The sequence below is a fragment of the Anomaloglossus baeobatrachus genome, chromosome 1 (assembly GCF_048569485.1).
Source record: "Anomaloglossus baeobatrachus isolate aAnoBae1 chromosome 1, aAnoBae1.hap1, whole genome shotgun sequence".
Lineage (NCBI taxonomy): Eukaryota > Metazoa > Chordata > Amphibia > Anura > Aromobatidae > Anomaloglossus > Anomaloglossus baeobatrachus.
Genome location: NC_134353.1, coordinates 503,366,718 through 503,386,894, shown reverse-complemented (window position 1 = coordinate 503,386,894; position 20,177 = coordinate 503,366,718). Strand labels below are relative to the sequence as shown.

The window sequence follows — 20,177 nt, the reverse complement described above, 5'->3', positions numbered from 1 at the left end:
CTTGCAAGTTCTCAGGCATGTTCATAGTAGTTTCTATGTAAAGTGGTGAAGGGGGGTCCCAACAGGGACCCGCTGCCGGCTACGACCGGTTCAAATCACGTTGACAATCAGGTGAACAACAGTGCTTCGTAGCCAACGGGCTACCACAAACAAAACTGTAGGATCCCAACGGAGACTTGCCGTAGGGTCCCGACGGGGACCGTCAGCTGGGTCCCAGGGGCCATCCACAACACCTGGCTCCGGTACAACTTCCTCCTGCAGCTTTCCCACAGTCCACCATCAAACAGCACGAGCCCCCAACGCCACCCACACACAGGGGTGACACTATCCCACGGGACTCCATTTTCAGCTGCCGATGATGCGGGTACGACTGCTCCTCCAACCGGACTCCTAAGCCTTGAGGGCCGTCTGGAATGTCAGCAGAGTCCCAATGGGGACCGACAGCAAGGTAACTGGGAAACGCTGACCTTGAGGCGGCTACCACAGCAGGGGGTCGGCCCACTCAGGGACCGGGCGGTACATTGAGTTCTCTTTCCATTGGCAATTCAGCCCAGAACCACTGACGGCTGTTAGGAACGGTGGCGGGGGCAGCATACTCGGGACCCCCTCCTCCATCAACGGCATTCTTTCTGGGCCTCCAACCGCGATGCCGGTCCCCGGCTCCCACTCAATCAGGGGTGGTTCTGGAGTTTGGGTGGCCTGGTCACGGTGCTGCACGGTTGCGGCGGCCCCTTGCTCACGGGCCCCTACTACGGCAACCATTCTGCGCATCTCCGCCTTCCAGTCCAGCAACTGCTGCAGGCTCTGCGCCCTCACCTTCAAGCAGAACCGGCCCAGTTCCCGCTCCAGCCACGCCGCGGTCACGGCGCTCACCCGGGCCGCAGTCTTCAAAAGCTACTCCTCCTTGGTTCCCCCAGAGCTTAGACGCCCCGGTGGTGGGTACTCCCGCGCTCCAGTTCGAGGACGCCGCTATTCCTCCATCCGCATCCCCCTTAGCCTCTTTCCGGCTCCTCCTCTACAGGGGCAGGGTTTTGGCCTTCGCGCCTCCACTACTCGAGGAGACGCTTGAGTGGGAACTTTTCGCGCCAAAGATGGCGGCTTCTGAAATTTTTCGGCCGGACACCTCCGGCGGTAACAAGGCGCAGCTCTACCAGACGGCAGAGCGGAAAGATCCTGTTCGTGACGCCAAGTTGTCGCGGGCGGAAAAGCGGACGCTGCGCTCTCCCACTGCTCGGGTCCGGCTGCCACTGTTGCTGCGGCCGCTGCTGCTGCTCGGTGGTGGCTCGAGCGGTGGGCCGGATCCCGGGGACTCGACCGGCGCTCCTCGCCCGTGAGTGAAAAGGGGGATGATTGGTTGTGGGGGTTTTGATTATGGATATTGTCCGTGACGCCACCCACGGTTGTGGTGATTTTGGTGACACCACCGCTGCTCTGAACAGGGATCCCGGGAGCGGTGACAGGGAGCAGCTGAGTTGTTATTTCTCCCCTCCGTGGGTAGGGGGTTGGTTGTCCCGGGGCCCGGTGATGGGGTAGGTAGGGATGATGGCAGGCGGGTTGCGGGGCCTGGTGAGGTGCAGGGTCGCAGGGGCAGCGCTGTGCCGTACGGCACGGGGCTACTCGCTCAGCCTGAGACGATGACACAGTTCTCGGTAAAACACACGGCTGGATGGACGGGTCCCCCAGACGGCTGCGGTTGTTTCTTCCCCGTAGGTTAGTGATGACTGTCTCTCCCTGCACCTATGTTCTATGTTGATTCCGATGGGTTCCCACCGGTAACCCGCTCCCTGACTTGGATGTGGGCCGGAGGAGCCCCTTTTGCCCACAGGCGCTGGCCCTGGGAAACAGTTGCCCTTGGCGGTGGCGGTGTCTCCCCTTCACGGTTGGACGGTTGCCTTCTGTCGGGACTTGACTGTTTGGAAACCCAGGAGGTCCCCTTCACCAACGGATTCGGCAAATTCACGGCGACTCCTAGCCTTGCCGGGGTCCGAAAAGCCCCTGCCAATGGTGCTGGCTTCTCCTTGTGTACTGGTCCGGTACCGCCGGGCCACCGCCCGTCCACGGTCCTTACGGCAAACTCCGATAGGCCACTCCTGCAGACGGTCACCACCGTCTGCCAACCTTGCTGCTCCGTCCGGGCCACACACCCGGACTCACTTCAGTCTGTCTTCCCACTTCGCTACTGCTCACTTCCCTTCCTTCCACTTTCACTGTCAAAACTCAACTCTGCTTTTCCCTCCTCCAGGACTGTGAACTCCTTGGTGGGTGGAGACCAACCGCCTGGCTCCACCCCCTGGTGTGGACATCAGCCCCTGGGGGAGGCAACAGGGTTTTGTGTCTGGCTTAGATGTGCTTAACCGGGGTGTAGGGTGTGGTGGTGTAATTACCTGTGGCCCCTGGCTTGTCCAGGGCGCCACACTATCACATCACATTGTATAGTGCAGTCAATCAGATGGCACTATCATAGCTCATATAAAAGCAGAAGCAGGGAATGCAGCAGTCATTATAGGGTGATTGTAGATTAGTGAAAGTATGTCAGAGCTCACAGCTCAGCAACAAAGATATTAACAGAAAGTTCTAAAACATTGGACAAATATTCCATACAGTAAGGCAGCAGTAAAGAAGATGAGTGTAGTAGTCTGTGAATAATTTGGAGAATTAATTGATTAGAAGAAAGATAGGAGAGATGCTACCAGTAGCAGTGTGAATGACCAGTGAAATGGTGCAGCTTGCATTTGTCCTACATTTGAATTACAGTAAACACATTAAAGCTTTTATGTATAAAATACATTGAAAAGTTGCAAGTGCAATGCAGAGTTTCCCTAAAACTTTTTCGGGATAGTGTAAAAGAAAAAAAAAAACATAGCGTGGCTAACAATGTGGAACAGCAGAAGGACCACAATTGGCACCAGCCATACAGGCAGTAGTACTACCAAACACAGATCACAATTGACCTCCTTTGCCACCGGCAAGCGTACTACCTGGGAGGAAGTAGAGGGTGGTAAGAAATGTTTGGCACATCACTTGTCTCAGTCAGTCACAGCAGGATAATGTTACCTCTGACTGCAACACTGGCATGTTGAGTCAGTATTCTGCAAAGAACAGTATGTCTAATCACAAAATATCGGGAGTAGTTTTTGGACCCTTATTTAATTAAAAATGATCATGAAAATTCTGTCATTGTACTTGGTAATTAAATGGGCTGATGGTTACTACTGAGTTGACATCAAATTCTATGGTGAGGGTACTTTGACATTACTAAGCCTGTATTTGTGTTAAAAAGTTGGAAATGGTTTGGTTTTAGACATTACAGATCTCATAGCATTACACAGAGAAATGTATCAAAACGAATCAAATTGTCACATCTCCTCCAGGACCTGATCCTGCGATGTCTACTTTTTGTCCAGGCGCCACAGCATTCATCTTACGGGTGGCACTGATGATGGAAGAGACGTCAGAACTAGAAACTCTCTTCAGTAAAGACTCTCTCCAGTCAATAAGACTAAGGTGTACTTTACATGTTGCAACATCACTACCACTATATCGTCGGGGTCACTTCGTTAGTGACCCACATCCGGCGCCGGTAGTGACATCGCAACGTGTAAATCCTAGATGGAACAATGAACGAGCACAGAAGCGTACAATCTCGCTGATCTGTGTAACGTCGTTCATTTCCATTATGTCGGTTCGACCGCAGGTACGATGTTGTTTGTCGCTCCTGCAGCACCACACATCGCTGTGTGTAAACCAGCGACAAACATCTCCTTACCTGCGTCCCGACGGCAATGCGGAAGGAAGAAGGTGGGTGGGATGTTATGTCCCGCTCATCTCCGGCCCTCCGCTTCTATTGGCCGGCTGATTAGTGACGTCGCGGTGATGTCGCTGTGACGCCGAACGCACCTCCCCTTTGAAGGAGGGATTGTTCGGCAGTCACAGCGATGTCACCGAGAAAGTATGTGCATGTTAAGCTGCCGTAGTGATAATGTTCGCTACGGCAGCAATCAACACATATCGCATGTGCGACGGGGTCGGGTACTATCGTGCTGGACATTGCTAGCCGTTGCTAGCGATGTCGCAGCGTGTAAATTACCCCTAAGGATTGCTGGGGACTATAGTACTGTCCATTCATGAAGTAACTGTGGTACTTCTACTAACTGAGTGCTCAAGTCAGATCGAAACCCGCAATGTGAAGACAGATTCTTGGCACTCCAATATTTTGAAAAAAAATTTCTTTCAATATTTATTACAAAGCTGTTTGCAATCCAAAAAATAAACCTTTAATGTTTCAGTCACTGCTGGACCTTTATCAGTACTGTAATATATACAACAAAAATGATATACTTTAAGCAATAATAAATAATATATCATGCATAATAACATAACATTATATATGAAAATGGTGCAATACAACATAAAATACAAACATTTAAAAAAAGGGGAAGAAAGGAGAAAATAAATGTCCAATGAGAAAAACTAGGAAAAAGACAAAAAACAAAATAAGAAAGACAAGATAAAAGTATCAAATCCAAATGACTTCTTTGTTCACGGTGGATGTGATACTGTTATCCTGTCTTTTTATTTTGTTTTTTTTTTGTCTTTTTCGTAGATTTTCTCATTGGACATATTTTCTTTCCTTCCCCCTTTTTTTAAAATGTTTATATTTTATGTTGTTTTGTACCATTTTCATATATGATGTTATGTTATTATGCTGTCTAGTGTCTTCCCCATGATTGTGTAGCCTACTGAACCAGACTAAGGGATCATTTTAAACGCTTTGGAAGTTTTTGCAGGTGTTTTGTGGTAATTACTCTAATTTTCTGAAATAATGACTTTTGGGTTTTCATTGGCTGTAAGCCATAATCATCAACATTAACAGAAATAAACACTTGAAATACATCACTCTTTGTGTAATGACTCTATATAATATATGTGTTTCCCTTTTGTATTAAATTACTGAAATAAATTAACTTTTTGATAATATTCTAATTTATTGAGATGCACCTGTATTATTTTGAAATGCTAAACTTATATAATTTTTGTTGTATAAATTACAGTACTGATGAAGGTCCAGCAGTGACCGAAATGTTAATCGTTTGTTTTTATGGATTGCAAATAGCTTTGTAATAAATATTGAAAACTTATAAACAAAAATAATAAAAAAAATATTGGAGTGCCAAGTATTTGTAGGACTGTCCAATCTGGCAGTATGGGTGTGTGTTGTCCAGCTAGAGCAATCAGCTCCCTGCTTCAGCATTTTGGAAAGCACCACACCCACTACAGCTCCCAGCATATTGATGGACGCTGCCAGATAGAGACTTGTGTCCACTTGATTAACCCTAGAACGCATACCTGGGGCCTCGCAGGCCTGCTAGGTCATTTGTTTTCTATGGTAGATTGAATTGCTTGCGCGTTCTAGGGTTAAGAGCTGTGTTCTCTGCTCCTGTCTAGTATGTGTTTCCTGTTTTAACCTCAGCTTGTTGATTGACATTTCTCCTGTCTTACGATTTTTCTTTACCTTTTCTGCACTCTTGATTGTAACTCAGCTACAAGACAAATTCTCCTGCCCTGGTTTGCTCCTCAGGATAGCAGTCCTTCCATTGAAGCAATCCAGTGGACCCTGTAATAGGACCAGATTCCTGTTCAGGGATTAAATTCTGTAAGCCTTTGGTATCTGCCAGACAGAGTGGCTTGTGCCAAGTCTGTTGAAGGTAGCCTTTTTGGGACTGTCAACTTTAGAGTATTTAAATTTCAAAAGATTGTAAAATCTCCAGTAGCTGAACAATGCATGGCTAATATTCTTATAGCATTCATCTACGTTCAGCTCAGAAAAGCCCATTTTCACTAGTCCTTAGGCATACCTCCCAACTTTTAAAGAAGGAAAAGAGGGACAAAGTTTGCGGCGTGCGTAGCGCGCCGCGGCAAATTTTTAGGCCACGCCCCCTAACCACACCCATTTCACAGTCACGCCCATATCCACTCCCCATCCACACCCATTCAGCACAAACACGCAGGCAGCCGGCGGGCCTCCAGCACGGACACGCAGGCAGCCGGCGGGCCTCCAGCACGGACACGCAGGCAGCCGGCGGGCCTCCAGCACGGACACGCAGGCAGCCGGCGGGCCTCCAGCACGGACACGCAGGCAGCCGGCGGGCCTCCAGCACGGACACGCAGGCAGCCGGCGGGCCTCCAGCACGGACACGCAGGCAGCCGGCGGGCCTCCAGCACGGACACGCAGGCAGCCGGCGGGCCTCCAGCACGGACACGCAGGCAGCCGGCGGGCCTCCAGCACGGACACGCAGGCAGCCGGCGGGCCTCCAGCACGGACACGCAGGCAGCCACAGTGAGGCGGCCGGTCGCCTTCACAGACAGGCGGCCGGCCGCCTTCACAGACAGGCGGCGGGCCGCCCGCACAGAGAGGCGGCCGGCCGCCCGCAGAGAGAGGCGGCCGGCCGCCCGCACAATGAGGCGGCGGGCCGCCCGCACAGACAGGCGGCGGGGGGCGCCCGCACAGACAGGCGGCCGGCCGCCTTCACAGACAGGCGGCGGGCCGCCCGCACAGAGAGGCGGCCAGCCGCCCGCAGAGAGAGGCGGCCGGCCGCCCGCACAATGAGGCGGCGGGCCGCCCGCACAGACAGGCGGCGGGCCGCCCGCACAGACAGGCGGCGGGGGGCGCCCGCACAGACAGGCGGCAGGGGGGCACCCGCACAGACAGGCGGCAGGGGGGCGCCCGCACAGACAGGCGGCAGGGGGGCGCCCGCACAGACAGGCGGCAGGGGGGCGCCCGCACAGACAGGCGGCGGGGGGCGCCCGCACAGACAGGCGGCAGGGGGGCGCCCGCACAGACAGGCGGCAGGGGGGCGCCCGCACAGACAGGCGGCAGGGGGGCGCCCGCACAGACAGGCGGCAGGGGGGCGCCCGCACAGACAGGCGGCAGGGGGGCGCCCGCACAGACAGGCGGCGGGGGGCGCCCGCACAGACAGGCGGCGGGGGGCGCCCGCACAGACAGGTGGCGGGCCGACCGCACAGACAGGCGGCCGGCCGACCGCACAGACAGGCTCCGGCCGGGGGTGAGGGGGGAGGGAGGGAAATCAGCGCTGGGGAGATTAGTTTACTGTACCAGCAGCAGCACAGGCAGCGCTCCTCTCTATGCCACGTCTACTAGGATGGTAGGAGGGAAAAGCAGGGAGGCGGAGAGAGAGTGGGTGGGCGGAGCCCGGGAGCCGGCCGTCCCGCCCGTGGCAACGGGACAAACAACGTAAAGCGTGAAAGTCCCGCTGTATCCGGGACGGTTGGGAGGTATGCAGCATGTTAGAATGTGTACATAAGATCCCGCTGGTGGTGGCCGCAGCTTATAGGCCCCAAATCTGGTGACAGGTTCCCTTTAAAGTGAACCTGTCAGGTGCAATATGCACTCAGAGCCAGGAGCAGTTCTGGGCACATATTGCTAATCCCTGCCTAACCGTCCCTGTATACACTAGCATAGATAAAGAGATCAAGAACAAATATTTTTAAAGATCTTATATCTTATGCTAATGAGCGCGGGGACTAGTCACAAGGGCGTTACTTCACTTGGCTAGTCGGCTCGCATAGCATGTTAGCATGTTATTACGCCCCTGTGTGAGTACTAACACGCTATATGAGCCGACTAGCCAAGTGAAGTAACGCCCTTGGGACTAGTCCCCGCGCTAATTAGCATAAGATATAAGCTCTTTAAAAATACTTTTTCTATAGATGCCTTTATCTATGCTAGTGTATACAGGGACAGTTAGGGAGGGATTAGCAATATACACCCAGAACTGCTCCTGGCTCTGAGTGCAGATTGCACCTGATAGGTTCCCTTTAAAGGGAAACTGTCACCAGAAATTTAGCAAAAAAAATAAAAGATTCCCCTCTGCAGCTCCTGGGATGAATTCTGGAAAGGTTCCTGTTGCTATTGTGCCCCCTTTGAGACCTAAAATAATACTTTATGAAGTCTTACCTTTTTGTATGCAAATCTGTTTTTATGGTCACGGGGGCGGGCTGCCTGGCGTCCGTTATTCCCCCTCCTGCCGTTGTACGCCGTCCCCCATTGCTCATTTCCATACATGAGGACGCCTTCCTCATGTAACTGTCCTCCTGAAGTTTTGTGCATGCCCAGTGCCACTCTCGCGGGAGTGAGCACTGTGCAAAGTGTGAACGCTTTTGAGGTGATTGCGCAGGCGCGAGATTATGGGCAGCGCTGTGATTGTCATCAGCAGCGTCATCCAAGTACCCGCCCATAATCTCGTGCCCGCGCTTCTCACTCTGCCTCCACCGTTATGCGCAAGCACTGGCCATATGAACCATGTTACCTATTACCATGGGCGCGAGATTATGGGCGGCGCTGTGATTGTCATCAGCAGCGTCATCCAAGTACCCGCCCATAATCTCGTGCCCGCGCTTCTCACTCTGCCTCCACCGTTATGCGCAAGCACTGGCCATATGAACCACGTTACCTATTACCATGGGCGCGAGATTATGGGCGGCGCTGTGATTGTCATCAGCAAAGTCATCCAAGTACCCGCCCATAATCTCGTGCCCGCGCTTCTCACTCTGCCTCCACCGTTATGCGCAAGCACTGGCCATATGAACCACGTTACCTATTACCATGGGCGCGAGATTATGGGCGGCGCTGTGATTGTCATCAGCAGCGTCATCCAAGTACCTGCCCATAATCTCGTGCCCGCGCTTCTCACTCTGCCTCCACCGTTATGCGCAAGCACTGGCCATATGAACCACGTTACCTATTACCGTGGGCGCGAGATTATGGGCGGCGCTGTGATTGTCATCAGCAAAGTCATCCAAGTACCCGCCCATAATCTCGTGCAAGCAGTAATAGGTAACATGGTTCATATGGCCAGCACTTGCGCATAACGGTGGAGTCAGAGGGAAAAGTGCGGGCACGAGATTATGGGCGGGTACTTGGTTAACGCTGGTGATGACAATCACAGCGCCGCCCATAATCTCGTGCCTGCGCAATCACCTGAAAAAGCGTTGACATGCGCAAAACTTCGGGAGGACAGTTACATGAGGAAGGCGTCCTTGTGTATGTAAATGAGCAATGGGGGACTGCGTAAAGCGGCAGGAGGGGGAATAACGGACGCCAGACAGCCCGCCCCCGTGACCATAAAAACACATTTGCATACAAAAAGGTAAGACTTCATAAAGTATTTTTGTAGGTCTCAAAGGGGGCACAATAACAACAGGAACCTTTCTAGAAGCAGCCCAGGAGCTGCAGAGGGGAATCTTTTATTTTTATTGTGAAATTTCTGCTGACATGTTCCCTTTAACTGGTAGGGGAGCCAGGATAAAGCAGAGCTGAAGCTGTTGGGAAGCTAGGACCCAGCAGCTCTGCTCCACAGGCAGGAGACCACTGATCGGTAATAGAAGCCTGCAGATGTCACTCTGCATAGGTTATTGTCACTGCTATCTGCAGGAGAGAGAAGTGCTGATTGCACGGTCTCCTCAGCTTCCTGACTCCCCGCGTGTCTGCAGCAGTGAGAAGCCGCACACGGGGAGTCAGAGAACAGCTGCAGACAAACGCAGGCTCCGGGACTGGGGGGGGTCGGCTCTGGTGCAGGGGGGGGCTCTGCTGCAGAAGGGGGTCGCTCTGCTGCAGGGGGGGCTCGGCTCTGCTGCAGGGGGGTCGCTCTGCTGCAGGGGGTGATTCATACCTCAGCAGCAGTCACAGGAGTAGGTGCGCGCTCGGCTCTGTAATGAATAGTAGAAGGGAGAAACAGCGAGGCGGGGCTACAGTGGGTGGGTGGAGCCGGGACAAACAGCCTCACGGGCGGGACCCGGGATCAAAGGCTCAGACGAGGGACTGTCCCGCTGTATCCGGGACGGTTGGGAGGTATGCCTTAGGTGAAATTTCCCTTTAAGAAAAATGTCCTGAAAGTATATAATCTTCGTAAAGTTCTTCAAAGACTAATTTTCTATTAAATAAATTTAGTTTTCTCTGTACAGTTAATGTGTCTACAATGCAGGAACAAGATAATTACTCTTTTAATCATGTTGTTATGCACAGGGCCGGACAAATCACTGGTGCTGCTGTATGGCCGTACAGGGGTCCAAGAGGGGCCAAAGCAGGTGGAATTGTGCATTTTGATGAGCTCGTGGGCTGCAAAGGGCCCATATACTGTTCTTGCACAGGGGCCCTTTTCTCTCTGTGTCCGCCAGTGGTGCTACAATAGGGATTTCATGGCTTCCATTACAGTTCTTCTTTAACCCCTGTCAGCCATAGTAAATTTTCATTTTGTGCTTGATAGTTTTTTTTCTCTGCTTTTTCCATGAGCCATAACTTTTTAATTTTTCCATCAAAATAGCTGTATGAAGGGTAGTTTTATTGTGGGACAAATTGTAATGTTGAATGACACCATTCAATTTACCATTCAATGTACTGAAAAATTGAAGAAATAATATAAATTCGGTTAAATGATGAAGTTAAAATACAATTTCACCATTTTGGGGTTTTTATTCTTACTACGTTCATTGTACACAACAAATGACCTGGTACAATGATTTTGCAGTTCAGCACAATTACTGCAATACCAGATTTTTCATTTTTTTCATGGATGGCTGTATTAGGGCTGTTGTTTTTTTTTTTAACTGTTTGCTAGGTGAGCTGTCACTTTTCTTGATACCATCTTGAAGTGTATATGATATTTTCATTGCTTTTTGTTAAGGAGTAGTGATGAGCGAGTATGCTTGTTACTACTCGGTACTCGCACGAGTATCACTGTACTCGGGCTACTCGTCGGGGACCGAGTAATCTCGCGATACTCGTGCTGTACTCGTGGTCTTCATTTCTGCATGTTGGCGCTCTTTTGAGAGCCAGCCCTCATGCAGGGATTGGCTGGCAGACCACTGCAATGCCACAGCCCTGTTAGTTGTGGAATTGCAGTGATTGGCCGGCCCGCACAGCGTGACCGAGCCTTTATACCGGCCGGCGCGCTGTGCTCTGCTCACAGCCATCCAGACAGTCAGTGCAGGGAGAGGGTCGCTGCTTCAGGGAAAGGTTTGCGGCCCTTTATAGCTATTTCCGTAGCAGGGCTGCAAACAGTGTGACCAAAAGTCCTTCTCAGGACTATTCTAGTTGTATACAGGCAGGCAGGGTATAGCCAGGTCGGAGTACAGTAGCAGAGTCCTTCTCAGGACTATTGTTGCTGTATACAGGCAGGGTATAGCCAGGTCGGAATACAGGCTAGTGACCAGAAGAGTCCTTGTCAGGACTATTGTAGCAGTATACAGGCAGGCAGGCAGGCAGGGTATATAGCCATTCCTAGTGGTGACCGTATACCAGCCTTCACCATATCTGGGGCTGGTGTACACAGTCTAAAACAGTCCAGATAGTGTCAGACTTCTCATTAATTGTCGCTCCTAAAAACCTGTTAGGTTCTTAGTGCGTCCGTGCTTGCATTTAAAAACCGCACGTGTGTGCCTGTCGGTGGCAGCGTACAGGTGCACTTGTGTGCGTTTTTACCAAACTATTATATAACGCACAAGTGTAGTATATAATACACGTCAGTCAGCAGTGGCTGATAGTGTGAGAGTTCTCATTAATTTTTGCTCCTAAAACCTGTTAGGTTCTTAGTGCGTCCGTGCTTGCATTTAAAAACCGCACGTGTGTGCCTGTCGGTGGCAGCGTACAGGTGCACTTGTGTGCGTTTTTACCAAACTATTATATAACGCACAAGTGTAGTGTATAATACACGTCAGTCAGCAGTGGCTGATAGTGTCAGAGTTCTCATTAATTTTTGCTCCTAAAACCTGTTAGGTTCTTAGTGCGTCCGTGCTTGCATTTAAAAACCGCACGTGTGTGCCTGTCGGTGGCAGCGTACAGGTGCACTTGTGTGCGTTTTTACCAAACTATTATATAACGCACAAGTGTAGTGTATAATACACGTCAGTCAGCAGTGGCTGATAGTGTCAGAGTTCTCATTAATTTTTGCTCCTAAAACCTGTTAGGTTCTTAGTGCGTCTGTGCTTGCATTTAAAAACCGCACGTGTGTGCCTGTCGGTGGCAGCGTACAGGTGCACGATTTGCACAAACTTGGATATAACGCCCAAGTCTAGTGAATACACGTCAGCACAGCATTGCAAAATGCGCAAGGGCGTTGGCAAGGAACAAGGAAGTGGACGTGATGGTGGTGCAGGCAGAGGCCGAGGTCGTGGGCAAGCTCTAATTTCGCCACAACAAAGGGCCACATCTAGTCGCTCGCACGTCCTGTCCCAAATTCTTGGGGACCGCAGCAGTACACCGCTCTTGAACCAAGACCAGTGTCAACAGGTTGTTAGTTGGATAGCGGATAATGCTTCCAGTCAGATTGGCACCACCACAAACACTCTGTCTTCCACACGGTCAAGTGTCAGTAGCCGTGATACTGCACCGCACATTTCAGAACCTGATCCTCCTTCCTACCACAAGGCTGAGTACACGTCCTCGGACATTAATGATCCCACACTTGGACACTCGGAAGAGCTGTTCACGTTTCCATTCGCACATTCTGGCCTCTCGCCAGCTAATGTTGAAGTGGGTCATGAGGAGATCGTATGTACAGATGGCCAAATATTTGAGCAGCCACGTTCTCACGAAGTTGGCAACGTGTCTCAACAAGGGGTGGACGATGATGAGACACAATTGTCAGGAAGTCAGGAGGAGGAGCAGGGTGCGGAAGAGGAAGACGACGTGGTGGATGATCCAGTAACTGACCCAACCTGGCAGGAGGATATGCAGAGCGAGGACAGCAGTGCACAGGGGGAGGGAGGCGTAGCATCCCAACAGGCAGTAAGAAGCAGGGTGGTGGCTCCAGGCAGAAGTCAGGCAACCGTTCCCCGGAACAACAACACGACACAAGGTGCCTGTACAAATGTTAGGTCTTCCCGAGTCTGGCAGTTTTTTAAGTTGGCTCCAGATGATTCTAAAAAGGCCATTTGCAACACCTGCCGTGCCAGCATCAGCAGGGGTACCAAAACTAGCAGCCTGACCACCACCAGCATGATCAGGCACATGTCAGCCAAGCACCCGACTTTGTGGGAAGTACAACAGAGTCGAGGAGCAGTGCTTGCTGATGTCACTGCTACGTCTTCGCTGGTTGTGCATGCGAGCCAATCCCCTGTCCATGCTGCCTGCGAACAAGCCTCCTCCGGTCCTGCACCTGGAGTTGCCTACGCAGAAATAACACCATCATCAAGCACGTCCTTGTCCCAGCGCAGCGTTCAGTTATCCATTCAGCAAACCTTTGAACGCAGGCGCAAATACACTGCCAACACCCCACATGCCACAGTTCTAAATGCTAACATTTCGCGACTGCTTGCGCTGGAAATGTTGCCTTTTAGGCTGGTGGAGACAGAAGCATTCCGCGACCTGATGGCGGCAGCTGTCCCACGTTACTCGGTCCCCAGCCGCCACTATTTCTCCCGGTGTGCCGTCCCCGCGTTGCATAACCACGTGTCACAAAACATCACACGTGCCCTGAACAACGCTGTTTCACCCAAAGTCCACCTAACCACAGACACGTGGACAAGTGCTTGTGGGCAAGGCCGCTACATCTCGTTGACGGCACACTGGGTTAATATTGTGGAAGCTGGGACCCAGTCTGAGCGAGGGACGGAACACGTCCTTCCCACACCAAGGTTTGCAGGCCCTACCTCAGTCAGTGTTTCACCCACACTCTACAGCTCCGGAATGTCATGCTCTTCAGCCTCCTCCTCCTCCTGCGCATCCTCATCCACTGTACCCTCCACACCAGTCCCAAGCTGGAAGCACTGCAGCACTGCCTCGGCGAAGCGGCAACAGGCTGTGCTGAAGCTAATCTGCATAGGTGACAAACCCCACAATGCAGAAGAGGTGTGGACAGCTCTGAAACAGCAGGCAGATCACTGGCTCACACCTCTGAACCTAAAGCCAGGAAAGGTCGTGTGTGACAATGGCCGGAACCTGGTGGCGGCTTTGAGGCGAGGCCAGCTGACACATGTTCCATGCGTGGCCCATGTGCTCAACCTCGTGGTTCAGCGGTTTCTAAAGTCATACCCAGAGCTGTCTGATCTGCTGGTAAAAGTTCGCCGCCTGTCTGCACATTTTCGAAAGTCACCTACTGCTTCAGCCGGCCTTGCCGGCTTTCAGCGCCGTTTGCATCTTCCGGCTCACAGACTGGTGTGTGATGTCCCCACGCGTTGGAATTCAACTCTGCACATGTTGGTCAGGATATGTGAGCAGAAGAGGGCAGTTGTTGAGTACCTGCATCACCTAAGCCGTCGGGAAATGGGTCAAACTCCACACATAACACCTGAGGAGTGGAGATGGATGTCCGACCTATGTACCATCCTCCAAAACTTTGAGGACTCCACCAAGATGGTGAGTGGTGATGACGCCATTATTAGCGTCACCATACCGCTACTCTGCCTTCTAAAACGGTCTCTGCTCAAAACCAAACATGATGCATTGCAGGCGGAGCGCGATGAGTTGCAGCAAGAAACAGTAGTGGGTGTGGGTGATAACACACAGCCCAGCCTCGTCTCATCACAACGTGCAGTGGAGGACTATGACGAGGAGGAGGATGAAGACATGGAGCAAATCTCCGGCCAAATTGAGGATATGACATGCACACCAGTCATATCCTCGGTTCAGCGTGGCTGGCCAGAGGACAGGGTAGATGAGGAGGAGGAGGATGACAGCATGTTCAGTCATCGTGTTGGTCAGGCTACTGAAGTCCTTGCTGTTAAGAGTCTGGCGCACATGGCTGACTTTATGGTAAGCTGCCTGTCTCGTGACCCTCGCGTTAAGAACATCTTGGTAACACTGTTAGACCCACGCTACAAGGAGAACTTTATGTCTCTTATTCCCGAGGCGGAGAGGTCAACCAAAATGCAGCAGTTCCGGAAGGCCATAGTCACGGAAGTAGGCAAAGCATTCCCCTCACAAAACGCTAGCGGCATAGGTCAGGAATCAGTGGACAACCAAGGCGTACAGCCGAGAGAGGCACAAGTCCAATCCGCCAGAGGTAGGGGAACAGTCTTTAAGATGTGGGACAGTTTTCTCAGCCCCTCACGTACCACAGCCCCTGAGGTGCGGGGTAGTGCCACAAGAAATCCTAAGTTTGCCCAGATGCTCAAGGAGTACCTTGCAGATCGAACAACTGTACTCCGACATTCCTCTGTGCCTTACAATTATTGGGTATCCAAGGTGGACACGTGGCATGAATTGGCTCTCTACGCGCCTTGGAAGTCCTGGCCTGCCCTGCCGCTAGCGTTTTGTCAGAGCGTGTTTTTAGTGCCGCAGGTGGAATCATTACAGATAAACGCACCCGCCTGTCAACTGAAAATGCTGATAGGCTGACTCTGATCAAGATGAACAAGGGTTGGATTGGGCCAGACTTCACCACACCACCAGCAAATGAGAGCGGAATTTAAAGTTTGTAACGGGAATTTGCCATGTACCTCCAGTCACCCATGGGTACACACTTCTGGACTTTGGATAATCGCTGGACTGCTCCTCCTTCTCCTCATGCGCCACCATGATGACCGTTACAAGAGTTAAGCCTTTGTTTCAGGTATACCCCCAGTGGTAAATTTTTTCGCCCATTCTTTGCAGAATGGACATTACAACGACAGGAGACCCGCTCCTTTGCAATGGGAACAATGTTTTGAGGCCCTCATGCACGTCTCTATCCAGGGACAACGTGGAGCCTCCCAATTTTTGGCTGCCCTGCCAAAGGGCTATACTATAATACACCCACTTCCTGACAATGGACACTTAATGTTTTGAGGCCCTCATGCACGTCTCTATCTAGGGACAACGTGGAGCCTCCCAATTTTTGGCTGCCCTGCCAAAGGGCTATACTATAATACACCCACTTCCTGACAATGGACACTTAATGTTTTGAGGCCCTCATGCACGTCTCTATCCAGGGACAACGTGGAGCCTCCCAATTTTTGGCTGCCCTGACAAAGGGCTATACTATAATACACCCACTTCCTGACAATGGACACTTAATGTTTTGAGGCCCTCATGCACGTCTCTATCCAGGGACAACGTGGAGCCTCCCAATTTTTGGCTGCCCTGCCAAAGGGCTATACTATAATACACCCACTTCCTGACAATGGACACTTAATGTTTTGAGGCCCTCATGCACGTCTCTATCCAGGGACAACGTGGAGCCTCCCAATTTTTGGCTGCCCTGCCAAAGGGCTATACTATAATACACCCACTTCCTGACAATGGACACTTAATGTTTTGAGGCCCTCATGCACGTCTCTATCCAGGGACAACGTGGAGCCTCCCAATTTTTGGCTGCCCTGCCAAAGGGCTATACTATAATACACCCACTTCCTGACAATGGACACTTAATGTTTTGAGGCCCTCATGCACGTCTCTATCCAGGGACAACGTGGAGCCTCCCAATTTTTGGCTGCCCTGCCAAAGGGCTATACTATAATACACCCACTTCCTGACAATGGACACTTAATGTTTTGAGGCCCTCATGCACGTCTCTATCCAGGGACAACGTGGAGCCTCCCAATTTTTGGCTGCCCTGCCAAAGGGCTATACTATAATACACCCACTTCCTGACAATGGACACTAATGTTTTGAGGCCCTCATGCACGTCTCTATCCAGGGACAACGTGGAGCCTCCCAATTTTTGGCTGCCCTGCCTAAGGGCTATACTACAGTAGACCCACTTCCTTCCAATGGGCACTTCAGGTTTACAGGCCCTCATGCACGTCTCTATCCAGGGACAACGTGGAGCCTCCCAATTTTTGGCTGCTCTGCCTAAGGGCTATACTACAGTAGACCCACTTCCTTCCAATGGGCACTTCAGGTTTACAGGCCCTCATGCACGTCTCTATCCAGGGACAACGTGGAGCCTCCCAATTTTTGGCTGCCCTGCCTAAGGGCTATACTATAATAGACCCACTTCCTTCCAATGGGCACTTCAGGTTTACAGGCCCTCATGCACGTCTCTATCCAGGGACAACGTGGAGCCTCCCAATTTTTGGCTGCCCTGCCTAAGGGCTATACTACAATAGACCCACTTCCTTCCAATGGGCACTTCAGGTTTACAGGCCCTCATGCACGTCTCTATCCAGGGACAACGTGGAGCCTCCCAATTTTTGGCTGCCCTGCCTAAGGGCTATACTACAATAGACCCACTTCCTTCCAATGGGCACTTCAGGTTTACAGGCCCTCATGCACGTCTCTATCCAGGGACAACGTGGAGCCTCCCAATTTTTGGCTGCCCTGCCAAAGGGCTATACTATAATACACCCATTTCCTGACAATGGACACTTAATGTTTTTAGGCCCTCATGCACGTCTCTATCCAGGGACAATGTGGAGCCTCCCAATTTTTGGCTGCCCTGCCAAAGGGCTATACTATAATGCACCCACTTCCTGACAATGGACACTTAATGTTTTGAGGCCCTCATGCACGTCTCTATCCAGGGACAACGTGGAGCCTCCCAATTTTTGGCTGCCCTGCCAAAGGGCTATACTATAATACACCCACTTCCTGACAATGGACACTTAATGTTTTGAGGCCCTCATGCACGTCTCTATCCAGGGACAACGTGGAGCCTCCCAATTTTTGGCTGCCCTGCCTAAGGGCTATACTACAATAGACCCACTTCCTTCCAATAGGCACTTCAGGTTTACAGGCCCTCATGCACGTCTGTATGCAGGGTCATTGGTGAACCTCACAATTTTGGACTGCCCTGGCAAAGGAAAATACTACAAAGACTCAGTTCCTCAAAATGGGCACATTAGACTCAGAGGCCTTTATGTACGTCTCTTCTCAGGGACATCGGAGTGCCACACAATGTTTTACGTAAAATCTTTCATGTATGGATCTCAAAAAGTAACATACATTAGCTCTATCTCACTATTGGGTATGTGCCCTTAACATTTCCGCCATGAAAATTCATTTTGGTGTCATTTTGGAAGGTTTTCTGGTGAGTCCGTAAAAATGGCGTAAAACGCGGACAAAATTGTTCACAGCTGTGACTTTTGAGTGATAAATGCTTCAAGGGGTCTTCCCCATGCTGTTGCCATGTCATTTGAGCACTCTTCTGAGACTTTTGTGCCATTTTTAGGGTTTCTACATGCTGCCGGGGGTCATTTCACAAAAATACTCGGGTCTCCCATAGGATAACATTGGGCTCGGTGCTCGAGCCGAGTACACGAGTATCTTGGGATGCTCGGCCCGAGCCTCGAGCACCCGAGCTTTTTAGTACTCGCTCATCACTATTAAGGAGGTGTAGAAAACAAAAATTTGTAAAACATCCACCTTAAACTATGAAAACCTAAAGATTTTCAGGATATGGGATAGATCTAAATTATTTGCTATTGTGAATGCATTATTTAGCAGAAATAGAATAGTCCTAAAACCTTCTCCAGATTATGTTTGTGTAATTATAAATAATCTGCAGTTTAGTAGGGAAACACACCATGTGAACTGAAGGTGAGGACTTTCAGGAATGATCAAGCAGTAATCCAGGGGATACAAATCCAAAATCCAACATTGCAATGTTTGACAGATCAAAGGCACTTTCCTTCAATTTTGCTATAATAAAAAAGAACTGAGAAGTTTAATTTCTAATCTCCTTCCTTATAGATTGTATGGTTTATTTGTCTAATACCAATGTTTAAAGTGAACCTGTCAGGTACAATATGCATCTAGGACCACGAGCAGTTCTGGGTGTATATTGCTAATCCCTGCCTAACTATCCCTGTATACACTAGCATAGATAAAGGCATCTATAGAAAAAGTATTTCTAAAGAGCTTATATCTTATGCTAATGAGTGCGGGGACTAGTCGTGAGGGCGTTACTTCCCCTGGCTAGTCGGCCCCCATAGCATGTTAGTACACCCCTGTGGGCGTACTAACATGCTAATGAATGCGCAGCATCAGAGGATGGTCGCGCTCATCTCTCTGCTAACATCACATCCGAGTTCTGAATTTCAGCGCAGTGTGTATGATCCCAGACATTTGGTCGCACTGTGAAGCCAGGTGTACGAGTCCTGGCTTCAAACCTATGTAGTGCCCATGACCGAAACTCCGGAGTCATGCGAACTAAGCAGATATATATATATATATATATATATATATATATATATATATATATATATATCTGTGTGCAACCTTTTTAGATACATATGAAAAAACATTTCAGAGACAAAATGATTTAAAAATGGAATTTTTAATAGTTTATTTTTAGTAGTCAGCAAGATACAAAGTGAGTGAACAGAATAGAAAACTAAAATAAATTGATATTTGGTGTGATCCCCATTTGCCTTCAAAACAACATGAATATGTCAATTTTCACACAAATGTCACACTGTTTTTGAAGAAACTTGGCAGGCAGATTGCTCTAAACATTTTGGAGAACTAACCAGAGATCTGTGGATGTAGGCTTGTGCAAATCCTTCTGTCTGTTCAGACAGACAGACTCAGTGTTGAGATTAAGGGTATGTGCGCAAGTCTCTGCGTTCTATTTCGCAGCGTTTAAGTCACTGCATGTGCGTTTCAAAACGCAGCTGAAAAGCTGTGTTTTGAAACTTTTGTGCATGCGGAATTCATGCGTTCTGGATGCTTGTTCTGCCATAAACAGAGTGGGAAAAGCATCTGGAACGCACAAAAGAAGTGACATGTTGCTTTTTAGAATGCAGCATTTTGGCAAAATATTGCAGCAGCCTAAATGTTGCGTTCTAAAATGCAACGTGTGCATGGAATTTGCACAATCTTCATAGATTGCGCTGGGGATGCAGGATGCATTGCTTTTACGCTGCGGTGCAGAACGCAGCGTAAAAGCATGAAAAAAAGAACACGTGCGCACACAGCCTAAGGGGTACTTTGCACACTACGACATCGCAGGTGCGATGCCGGTGGGGTCATGTCGAAAGTGACGCACTTCCGGCGTAGCTCTCGAAATCGTAGTTGTGTAAAGCCTAGATGATACGATTAACGAGCGCAAAAGCGTCGTAATCGTATCATCGGTGTAGCATCGGCGAAAACCATAATTACCTTGCTGTGACGGTCTGATGTTGTTCCTCGTTCCTGCGGCAACACACATCGCAGGAACATCTCCTACCTCCTTCACCGCGGCTCCTGTCGGCTATGCGGTAGGAAGGAGGTGGGCGGGATGTTTACGTCCCGCTCATCTCCG

At 50.4% G+C, this 20,177-nt stretch overlaps 1 protein-coding gene across 2 annotated transcripts in view; it reads right to left on the bottom strand.

The window, feature by feature from the left end:
* The window catches only part of FRMPD1 (FERM and PDZ domain containing 1), a 294,156-nt gene that overhangs the window by 34,365 nt on the left and 239,614 nt on the right, over positions 1 to 20,177 (bottom strand). The window lies entirely within an intron of this gene.